Below are 11,919 nucleotides of genomic sequence, written 5' to 3' on the forward strand. Positions count from 1 at the left end.
AAAAATATGCGATGACTCCTTACCAATCATAATGCATAAATATATTTAACAATATTAAAAACATGCGATGATTCCTTACAAATCATAATGCATAAATGTACTTAACAACATTAAATTGCCAATAACCAAAACCACAAGTCACAATTAAAAATTGGTTGTTAACTTGGAATTGAATGCGAAAACAAATAGTGGAATAGTTGGACATCAAATCTCGGATAAAGCCAAGACCTAAACGGTTATTCCGGGCACTAACCCGCTGAGAATACCACCCTAATGCGCACTATACAAAATGGGGAGAACTCGTACCTCCCGCACTATAGCCAAACTCTAGCCATAACAATCGTAACAATGTCCCAAGTGACTCCAAAATCAAAATAAATAAGTTCACAACTTATACATAATTTAAATACAGCACAAAACTACCTTCCATGCACAAGTAGGTTGAAACCATACAATACATGCTCTAAATCCACAATTACTATAGGATGACAATGTCGAATCTTCAGAGTGCGATTCGTTACAAGCTATAATAACATCACATGTCGAATCTTCAGTGTGCGATTTGTTACACACTACAACAATATATTTCAATATTGAAAACATAAACTCATGAATCTATTACAAGTCTAAAGTCATGATTTAAACATACTTCCAATGTCGAACACATGATTAAATCATTAACGCAATAGAAATGAAAATTAATTAAAAAAACTAATTAATTTTTCTACATTGCAATTCTCAATCAAATGATTCACAATCAATATATGTCAAACAACATGGTATGGTCATTTCATATATTCATTAAAAATCTTAATTAGACCAATGGAACAATAAAGTAGAATTTAATTAAAACATGATAAATAAATCTCTAACTTCTAAAACAACTCTAAATGGTCCCAAATTAATATATGTTAGTATACAAGTCCTAGTCATCACAAATATCAAGTTAAAAACTTAATTAAGCCAATGGACCCATTAAATAGATTTTAATTAATCCCTTTAATTAAAATCTCTAGATTTTCATACTCATCCAAATGCTCTCAAATTAAAGTATGTTAAAGAACATGCTAAGACTTAATTTAAAAGCATATCACAAGTTAATTTCATCCAAGGTACGTCCATGAGAATTAAACTTTCACCAAAGATAATTATTAAATAAAAAGTGCAATTTTTATTCAAATAATTCTAATTTAATATATGTTAACAAACATACCAAAACGTAATTTACTAGCATGCCACAATTTAATTCAAAGTTGTATGTCCATATGAGAATTAAATTTTAACCATAGAAAATAATTAAATTAAATTCTAAGACTTAATCCAAAGCATGCATACAAGTTGTAAAAGCTTCTAAAATCATCAATACAACATGAATATAAACCTAAGACACCCCCTACCTCAATTTGAGATGAAAATCTCAAAAGCCACCATAATGAAACCGCTCCGAATTTGACGATACTTCGAGGTTTCGTCGGGGTCAACATGGTGAACAAGAACCCCAAGGAAGCCCCATAAAAATCATAACTTGACTTCAAACCTGAACTCAAGAAATGGCCAAAACGAGATTCTAATCGGTGGAATCGAAGGCCTCGCCAAGACGAACATAAAACACTAAGGCACTACGACGTTTCACTAAGGAGAAGAAACTCAAAAGAGGAGAGAAAAGGTGGTAGCCCTTGGCTACCATGGAATCCGGCCAAGAGGGGGGAGAGAGAGTGAGAAATCTCATTTTTCATTCTAAGACCCCCTATTTATAGAAAAACTCAAAAAGTGCCCCGGGCTCCGCCGAGTCCGAAAAAGTAGAATTTGAGTAGACGCGCTCAAACAGCAAAACTTCATGAAAAAAAGGAACCAAATTGAGAAAATACGACCAACGGAACAAACAGCGTCGAAAACTGAGTCCCGAGTAGAAAGATATGCCCCAAACAAGTTCGGTGGCAACCGGGGTCAAAAACCAAAAACTGGAGAAAAACGACCAGAAGGAAATTCTATGTGACGGCCCAAGTTTTTCAACCCGATGCGTCAGTGATGAACCGAAAGTTAATCCGATAACAGATCCGAAATGCGGAAGCGAAAGATAAAACCAAAGTCTATAAAGATATAAACCATCCCCAAGACACCAATGTGACTTTCTATGAAGTTAAGGAGCTCAAAGAAATAACTGGAAGCGAAAACTAACATGAAAAGGGTCAAATGGTACCCTATGGCACCAATGACAACCAAAGGAACAAAATCTAGTTCAAACTAGACCACGTACACCAAAACTGAAAAAAAAGACTTTAAGCCTTACTTGAATCCCCCATTGCATGATCAAACTTAATTATATGCAAGTGTGTGATGATGTGAACATACACGCAAGTGTAAAACAACATTTTAAACATGCTGAAATCGCCTATGGCCTTATTACAATTCAATTACAACATTTAACATGTCAAACCTCTAAGTTGGAAAAATTACATTTCATAGGCAAAAATTAAACATGCTAACACTTGCATGTGAACAAGAATGCTTCTAAAAAAACTTCCATTCTGCAATTCACCCAAAGCAAGTGCAAATCTCCAATCTTGTATCCTATACCTGAAATATGCCCCAGTAACTTTGGGGTGAGCAACATAAAGCTACTCATAGAAAATAAGTATGCATCGACCTAACGTTTTACAATTTCATCACCTTAAGGTGAAACATGTTAAAGGGGCTCATGCCACCTAACGTCTATGTCAAAATGAGACTCAGGGAGCATCCTAAGCTACCTTAAACCATTTCTAGCATAAATCACATCATTCATGCAATTCAAGTAACATAGAAGCATGCTATACAAAGCAACAATATATAGATTCTCAAAGTTATCAACTTGAAATCTAATATACAATAACGACAAAGTGGGTTATGCCATCTAACGTCTATGTTCCAAATAAATCTATAGGATCATTCCTAAGCTACATTTGAACAACAAGACGCAAATCACGATATCTATGCAATTTAACCAACATAGATGCATGCTATACAAAACAACTAGATATAGATTCTCAAAGTTATCAACTTAAAATCTAAAATACGGAATCAACTAAATATAACAATTTAGTATAATTAGAATTTCTAATACCACATATCAAGACATAGATTCTTTAGGTTATCAACTGGAAATCTAAAAGTGCGAAATCAAATAGTGGAATACTTGGACATCTAAGCTCAGAATTATGCCAAGACCTCAACGGTTATTACGGGGACTAACCCACTGGTAATACCACCCCTAGTGTGCACTATTTCGACGGGGAGAACTTATACCTCCCGCACTAGAGCTAAACTATAGCCATGTTATAGTAACCATGTCCCAAGTGACTCCAAAATAAATAAGTTAACAACTTATATACGAAAAATATATATACAGCACGAAACTACATTCCATGCATAAGTAGGTCGAAACCACACAATACATGCTCTAGATCCACAACTATTATAGGATGACAATGTCGAATCTTTAGAGCGCGATTCGTTACGTGCTATAATAACATCACATGTCGAATCTTCAGTGTGCGATTCGTTACACACTATAACAATATAATTCAATATTGAAACATAATCGCATAAATCCATTATAAGTCTAAAATCATGCTTCAAACATAATATCAATGTTAAACACATGATTTAATCAATAATGCAATAGAAACAAAAATTAATTATATAACCTAATTAATTTCTCTAAGTTTTATATCTCAATCAAATGAACCCTAATTAACACATGTTAAACAACATAACTTATTCATTACATGAATCAAATTAAAAGCTTACTTAGGTCATTAGATCAATAGGATGGAATTTAATTAAAACATGATAATTAAATCCCTAAATTCTAAAACAACATCAAATGGTCCCAAATTAGTATATACTAGTGTACAAGTCCTAGTCATCACAAATATTAAGTTAAAAACTTAATTAAGCCAACCGAACCTTTAAATAGATTTTAATTAATCATTTTAATGAAAAACTCTAGATTTTCATACTTAACCAAATGCTCTCAAATTAAAGTATGTTAAACAACATACCAAGACTTAATTTAAAAGCATGCTACAAGTTAATTTCATGCAAGGTACGTCCATGATAATTAAACTTTCACAAAAGATAATTATTAAATAAAAAGTGCAATTCTTATTCAAATAATTCCAATTTAATATATATTAACAAACATATCAAAACTCAATTTTATAGCATGCCACAATTTAATTCTAAGTCATATAACATCATGAAAATTAAATCTTAATCATAGAAATTAATTAAATTAAATTCTAGATTTTAAACAAAAGCATGCATACAAGTTGTATAATCATGAGAAACACTTAATACAACACATAAACAATCCTAAAACATCCCCTACATCAATTTGAGATGAAAATCTCAAAAGCCCACTGAAAAAAAAGTGTTCCGAATCCGACGATACCGAAGGGTTTTGTCAGGGACAACACGATCTACATCAACCCCCAAGAAGCCCCATCAAAATCAAAACTTGACTTCAAACCCAAACTCGAAATTTGGTCAGAAATGGATTCCAATAAGGGTGAAAGATGCGTATCGCCAAGAAGAGCAATAAACACAAAGGCCCTACTATGTTTTGACAAAGGAATGAAGCTCAAAAGAGGAAAGAGAATGTGGCAGCCTCCCTTGGGCTGCCATGGGAGCTACTGGTCATGTAAGGAGAGTGGGGAAGATGAAAAATGAAATATCGCATCCCTCTTTTATAGAAATCTCAAAAAGTGCCTCGAACAGGCCTCGCCGGTTCTGAAAAAGTGAAATTCTAGCAGACGCGCTCAAATGGCAAAACTCTATGAACAAAAAAGATTCAAAATGAGAAAATATGAATAATGGAAGAAATGGCATCAAAAACTGAGTCCCGAGCAGAAAGTTATGCCCCAAACAAGTTCGGCGGCAACTAGGGCCAGAAACCCTGAAACTGGAAAACAATGACCAGGAGAAAATTCTATGAGTACATGACTCGACGAAAAGTGAAAATAAATCCCGTACGAGGATCTAGGCTCAAAACAAGGCATTTAGCAATAACTTTCATTAATTGAACAATGGCCCCTCCAAAAAGTGAAAACTGCACTAATGGCCCAGAATAAAAATATCTTCCAAAAATATTTTCTGAAAAACCCCTGAAATAAAATATCTTTAAAAGATATTTACGAAAAACACCCCAAGAAAAGAAAAAGATTCTAAAAAACTATGCATCCATGCCCCTATGGACACCGGGAGCAGCCAGAGTACTTTCTTACAAAAGTAAAGATACGTATTTTGTAGAAACCACTTAGAATGAAGATACATGAAGTCAAAAACCAACTCCAAATGCAAGAAGTGTGGTTTTGCAAACAAAGTGACAAACGGGGAAAAGACAAAATAGGGAAAATGACGAAATAGGGAAAAGGACGAAAAGTGAATAGTGTCGAAAAACGAAAAAATGTGAAAATGACTCGGTCCTCAAAGGAAGTTGTCAATCCAAAGAAAAGAGTCTCAAAAATCACTCCAAAGCACTCGAGACGACACTAAGTAACAAGGAACTGAACTCAGAAAGGAAAAAATCAATGGAAAAAAAAAAAATATCCGTGAAAATCTGAGAAAATGGAAAAGAATAAAAATGACCGGGTCATTACATTCTATGAGTACACATCTTGACGAAAACTGAAAATAAATCTCATACGAGAATTCAGGCTCAAAATAAGGTATTTAATAATAACTTTCATTAATTGCACAATGGTCCTTCCAAAAAGTAAAAACTACACAACTGGCCCACAATGGAAATATCTTCAAAAAATAATTTCTTAAAAACCCCTAAAATCAAATATCTTTAAAAGATATTTTTGAAAAACAGCCCAAGAAAAGAAAAGGTTTCTAAAGAACTGTGCATCCATGCCCTTATGGACACTGAGAACAACCAGAGTACCTTTCCGTAAAAGTAAAGATACGTATTTCATGGAAATCACTTAGAATGAAGATATATGAAGTCAAAAACTAACTCCGAACACAAAAGGTGAGGTTATGCCAACAAAGTGACAAACGGGGAAAAGACAAAATAGGGAAAAGGACGAAAAGTGAATACTGTTAAAAAAATGAAAATGTGGAAATGATGCGGTCCTCAAAGGAAGTTGTCATTCCAAATAAAAGAGTCTCAAAAATCATTCCAGAGCACTCGAGATGACACTAAGTGACGAGAAACCGAACTCAGAAAGGGATAAATCAACGAAAAAAAATATCCGTGAAAACCTGAGAACAAGGAAATGAAGGAAAATGACAGGGTCATTATAGGTACCTTCTACTGATGATTTGAGGAAGGATGTGATGACTGATCATTCTAAGTTTTCTATTCATCCAGGAGGAGACAAGATGTATTAGGATATGAAGCGGCAGTTTTGGTGGGCAGGTATGAAAAAAGACATTGTTATTTTTGTCTTTCGATGTGGTACTTGTCAGATGGTCAAGATTGATCATTAGAGGCCGCCAGGAGCTCTACAGTCACTACCTATACCAGAGTGGAAATAGGAGAGCATTTCTATAGATTTTGTGGAGGGATTGCCTAATTCCTTTAAGGATCACAATTCTATTTGGGTTATCGTGGATAGGTTAACTAAATCAGCTCAGTTCTTGCCTATTCGCACTGACTTCACATCGGAGCAGTTGGCGAGACTTTACATTACAGAGACTGTGAAGTTACATGGCATCCCGTTGTCTATTATATCAGACAGGGATTCGAGTTTTGCGTCAGGATTTTGGAAGAGTTTTCAGCAGGCTTTGGGTATAAAGTTACATCTTAGCACTGTTTATCATCCTCAAACTGATGGACAGACTGAGAGGGTTAATCAGATCATGGAGAATATGCTTCGTTTGTGTGTCCTTGACTTCAAGGGCCACTAGGAGGATTATTTGCCACTTGTGGAGTTTGCATAAAATAATAGTTTCCAGAAGACTATTGGTATGGCACCATTTGAGGCATTGTATGGCTGACCGTGTCGATTGCCTGTTTGTTGGATGGAGGTTGGCGAGAGCATATTTTTAGGTCCTGAGTTTATTAAGGATACTTCTGAGAAGATTGCTCTTATTAGGGATCGCATGCGCACTGCCCAAAGTCAGCAGAAGAGTTGTGCCAATCATCGCACTACTACTTTGGAGTTTTAGGTTGGGGATCAAGTTCTACTCAAAGTATCTCCTATGAAAGGATTCATGCACTTTGGGAAGAAAGGGAAGTTGTCACCACGATTTGTTGGTCCATTCATGATTACGGATCGCGTTGGAGCTATCGCTTATCGGTTGGCACTTCCGGATAATTTGGATCGTGTGCACAATGCGTTCCATGTTTCCATATTGCGAAAATTTATGCAAGATGAGGATCGGTATCAGCATATCGATGTTGGGGAGATTAAGTTGTAGCCAGATGCAATATATTTGGAGCCACCGTATCATATTGTCGACCGTCGGGATCAAATTCTTCATAATAAAGTTATCCCTTTAGTGCGTGTTCAGTGGAATTATCACAATGAGGCTGAGTCTACTTAGGAACGGGAAGATGTTATTCGCTCGCAGTTTCCTAAAATATTGGAAGAAGGTAAGAGCGAATTCTAAGGACGGAATTCCTTTCGTTAAGGGGGAAGAATGTAATACCCCTAATTTTAAAAGGATAGTCTCGGTATTTAATTAATTATTTTATTGAATTTTTTTGTTTATTTGCTTATTTGATTAATTGGCTAATTGTTTATTTAATTTAATTATTTGATTAATTGTTGATTTAATTGACTTGTTTTATTTAATAGCTTATATGATTTATTTGTTTTAGTTCTATGTATGCTTAGGTGGACTTAATTGGTTTATAATTTATATGTGTCGTATATAGTTTATGTAATACCCCTAATTTCAAAAGGATAGTCCTGGTATTTAATTTATTGTTTTAATTGAATTTTAAATTGTTTAAATTTTTTATTGGCGTGTTTATGTGCAATAATTGATGGCTTGTTATTTAATGGTGATTTTGTGACTTAATTAATTATTAAATTGTATTTTATTTCTATGTAAATTATAAACTTGTTTTTTATTTTTTTTATTTTCTGTATTATGTTAAATTGGAGTTTATTGTTTTCCTTTAATTGAATTGATTATTGAATGTTTTAATTGAATTTATTATTGAATGTTTTAATTTAAGAAGATTTTTAATTAATTATTCGTTATGAAAATATAATTAGGGTTTTGTTTTTAGAAGGCACGTAGGTAGCCGACGCAGGGTTTAAATTAAGTTTACTCTGGGCCAGTTAGGATTCTGTTATGGATTAATTAGTTTAGATTTTGTATACCTCTTTAAATAAACATATTAACGTTAGGCCTAGGGTTTAGAACCCTATTCACGTCTGTGGAGGTAGAGAAAGAACGGAGGAGGGATTTCAGTTGGGATCGCCGAAACCTTTGAAGACGACGTAGAGATTTTGAACAAAAGTCTCAAAGGCAAGTTCTAATCCTATCTCTATTCCTTAGACTCGTGTTCTTTGCATGTCTAATACAATTCCAGGAAGCCTAAAAGATAAAAATATAAACTGGATTACATGTCTATGTTATTTACAACTGAAAGTAGCCATGAGATATAATGTTTGTGTTATATTGTTCGTATTCAACTCATAAAATAATTTAAGTGAATGGATGTATAATGCATGTGAATTGATATACAGAGAGTTAATTAGCTTGTAACATAATGGAAAGTATGAATGTGAATTTGGTTTGTATGTTTAGGTTCAACTGCAACTGTATATGTTTGCATGTTTTTAGTATGGTTGTTTTACTTCTGCTTTGCATTTTTCTGTTCTAATTAGAGTGGAGTTAAGATTAATGGTTTTAACGTAACTGGACATGGAAAAATTAATTTTAATCAGTAGAAATCATTAGAGTTAAGGACTGATCAAACAAGACGTCATCGGAAAAGATATAGTTGACGAGATGAAACAGAGAGGAGGGGTGAAGGTTAGAGGTGGCTCCAAAACATTTTGGAGCCGGCTCAAAGTAACTTGGAGGTGGCTCCAAGTGGTTTGGAGCCGGCTCCATCTAGGTTGGAGGTGGCTCCAACTTGTTTGGAGTAGCCTCTCTTCAGTTCTTCAATTTTTCTAGGTTTTTGAGATACTGTTTGGGCTGTGGAACTCGGATTTTGGGATTTTCAGATTTTGTAGGAAGCTATTCTTGGGTGTTTAAAGATGTTCTAAGCCTTGTTAAACTTCAAAGAGTGGATTAATGCATAATGAACCAATAGGTGTTTATAGTTTGAACAGTAGTTAAGTCTTGACAGAAACTGTTGCTACTTCAGTGCAGAGAGTTTTAATATTTCTGAACCTTGGGTTAATTGTTCTCTGTGATTGGAAACTTGATGAATTTGGTATTATTAATAGTGGACAAGCATGAAAATTAATATAATTTTTATTATACTTGTCATGGAATAATGGACGAGGAGATGGAATGTTTGCATGTTCAGGAGTGAGATCATTCTGTAACAGAGGTATAAGATAAGCATGATTGTTTATACATTTATTTTATATTTGGCATGGAATTAATTGATATATCTCATTTATTTAGAGTTATCAGTTACTGGAGTAAGCACGTTAAATTACAGAATGATTATATGCTTATAATGGATGAATTACTTATACATATGTTGACTGTATTAGAAATTCTTGGATAACTACGTAATGGGGTAAAGTAAACATGTTCAATTTAATATTTTGACTCTGCTTATTGTGAATTGGTTGGTATTTACATTTGTGTTTTGTATTATCAACTTCTGGACGGATGGATTGTATGCACCGGTATGGGACAGTAACATATCAGGAATGGTTTAGTTACAAAATACTAAATCCAACCTGAATTGGAATAAGGGAATGGATTATAATTAAATCCTACTTATATTTATGCTTAGTCAAAGAAGCTGCACAAGCTAAATGACTAGCTGGATTACTTGTTATCTATGTTAAGTCTGTGCAGCTGAATAAGCTGAGCAACTTACTAGATTTATTATGGATGGTTATGAATGGATTTTAAATATATTATTATGGTACCGTGACATGAGCTTGAGTCTCAGAGTCGGCGGTTAGGGAGCGTATATACGGTAGGATGCGTAGCTGGTTATGCTGGTTGTGGTGTACCCTGTTAGGCCTAGGTAGTCATGCCCACTCAGGTGCGTTTTGCATGTTACCTTCTACTCAGGTTGAGACCCATATCATAGTCTAGTGAGAGTCCATAGTGCGGATATATATATACACGACTTATATAGTTATTGTTGAGTTGGTTAAAGTGTATATGTGTATCGAGTCTCTGCTTGGATTATAGTAGGTTAAAACTTGTTCATGGGCATGACCCACTCCTATTTTTCAGGTGTACGTCAGTTCCAAGCTTGAGCTTGTTCGTGCTGAGCAGAGACGATCCTCCATTCTACCGACTATGTAGGACTTCCTTCCAGATATTTGATTTGGATTTTATCTTCAGTTTACTTTTATTTCACGTTGGGATTTTTATTAGGGCTCCACTAGAGATGGATTCCCGAGTTGTTAACTTATGGAGGTTTTGAATTATTGGGATTTAAGTATATTTAATCTTAAAGGATTTTCTATCTTAGTTTCTTTTAGCTCTTAATTTTAAATTCTTATTTCATTTTGTAATCTGTGTTCGCTTTAACATATTAATTGTTCGATATCCCTCGGGTTTGGGCCTGGGCCTGATCAACCCGTGTCTCGGATCCGAAGAGTATCACAGTTTAGGTTTATGGTTTTTCTTTTATAAAGTTATGTTAGCCAACTTATAATTAGGTTGGAATTATAATTAGGTTTTATAGAAGCCTATATATATATAAGTTAGGTGTCTGCCAAGGATTTTAGAGCCCTATTCACGTACTACGAGGTAGAGAGAAACAGAGAAGGATTTGGGAGGAAAAGAAAGAGAAACATAGAGAGGCTCAAGGAGGAAAGAAAGGGCATTGCTCGTGGGTTGAACCAAGAGGCAACAGAGGAGGAAAACAGTGAACAAAGGAGGAGAACAGTCTTGGGATTTATCGGAACTCAGAAATGTGGTTTAAGGTTTAAAAACTGAAACCGAAGGCAAGTTTTATTCTAACTCCTTTCCTTAAACCTGTGTTCTGTGCATGCTATATAGTCTCCAGGAATTAATTCCAACTTTAAAACAGATGTTTGATGCATGTTATATCAGATTGTAACCTATTTTATGTTTAATTAACTAAAATTGTTTTCTCACATAAACTGTTTCATTTATGTTTTAAATTTTTGTCAAGCAATTCGTATTGGAATTTAAGGAGTTTCTAGGACTTCTGGGACTTTAATTGGATCCTAAAAACTTTAAAAAATTGGGACAGAGGACTTGAACTTCGCCGAAAGCGAAGAAGAAGAACAGAGGAAGAGTAGCACGGCTCTCAGGGAGAGAGCTGGCTCCTTAATGGAGGGAGCCGGCTCCCTAGGTGAGAGAGCTGGCTCTCCATGAGGGAGAGCCGGCTTTAGGTGTGTGAGAGCCGGCTCCTATGAAGGGGGAGTCGGCTGCCTTGTTAGAACACTCGGCTAAAATATAATTCTGGAAATTTATTGGGGTCTATAAATTATTTATACAACATATTTAAGGCCTATTGATGTTGGTTTATGCTATGGTAATGGACATCATAAAATTTAGATACTAATTTGCATGCTATCAGGGATGGTGAAAGATTTAATTGTTAGTTTTTGTTTAGCAACTTAAATGGACTAGTATGACAATATTTTTTTTAATATCAGTATAATGTGCTCAGTTTATATTTTTTATTATTATTATATCATGCTCTGGATTTGTTATTGAGGATTAAATGGACATCATGAAATTTATAGACTAATTTGCATGATGTTAAGGATGGTGGAAGATTTAATTGCTAGT

Source organism: Cornus florida, unplaced genomic scaffold (genome assembly GCF_030987335.1).
Source record: "Cornus florida cultivar Cherokee Brave unplaced genomic scaffold, ASM3098733v1 CherokeeBrave_3.0.0_Hap2_Chr03, whole genome shotgun sequence".
Classification (NCBI taxonomy): domain Eukaryota; kingdom Viridiplantae; phylum Streptophyta; class Magnoliopsida; order Cornales; family Cornaceae; genus Cornus; species Cornus florida.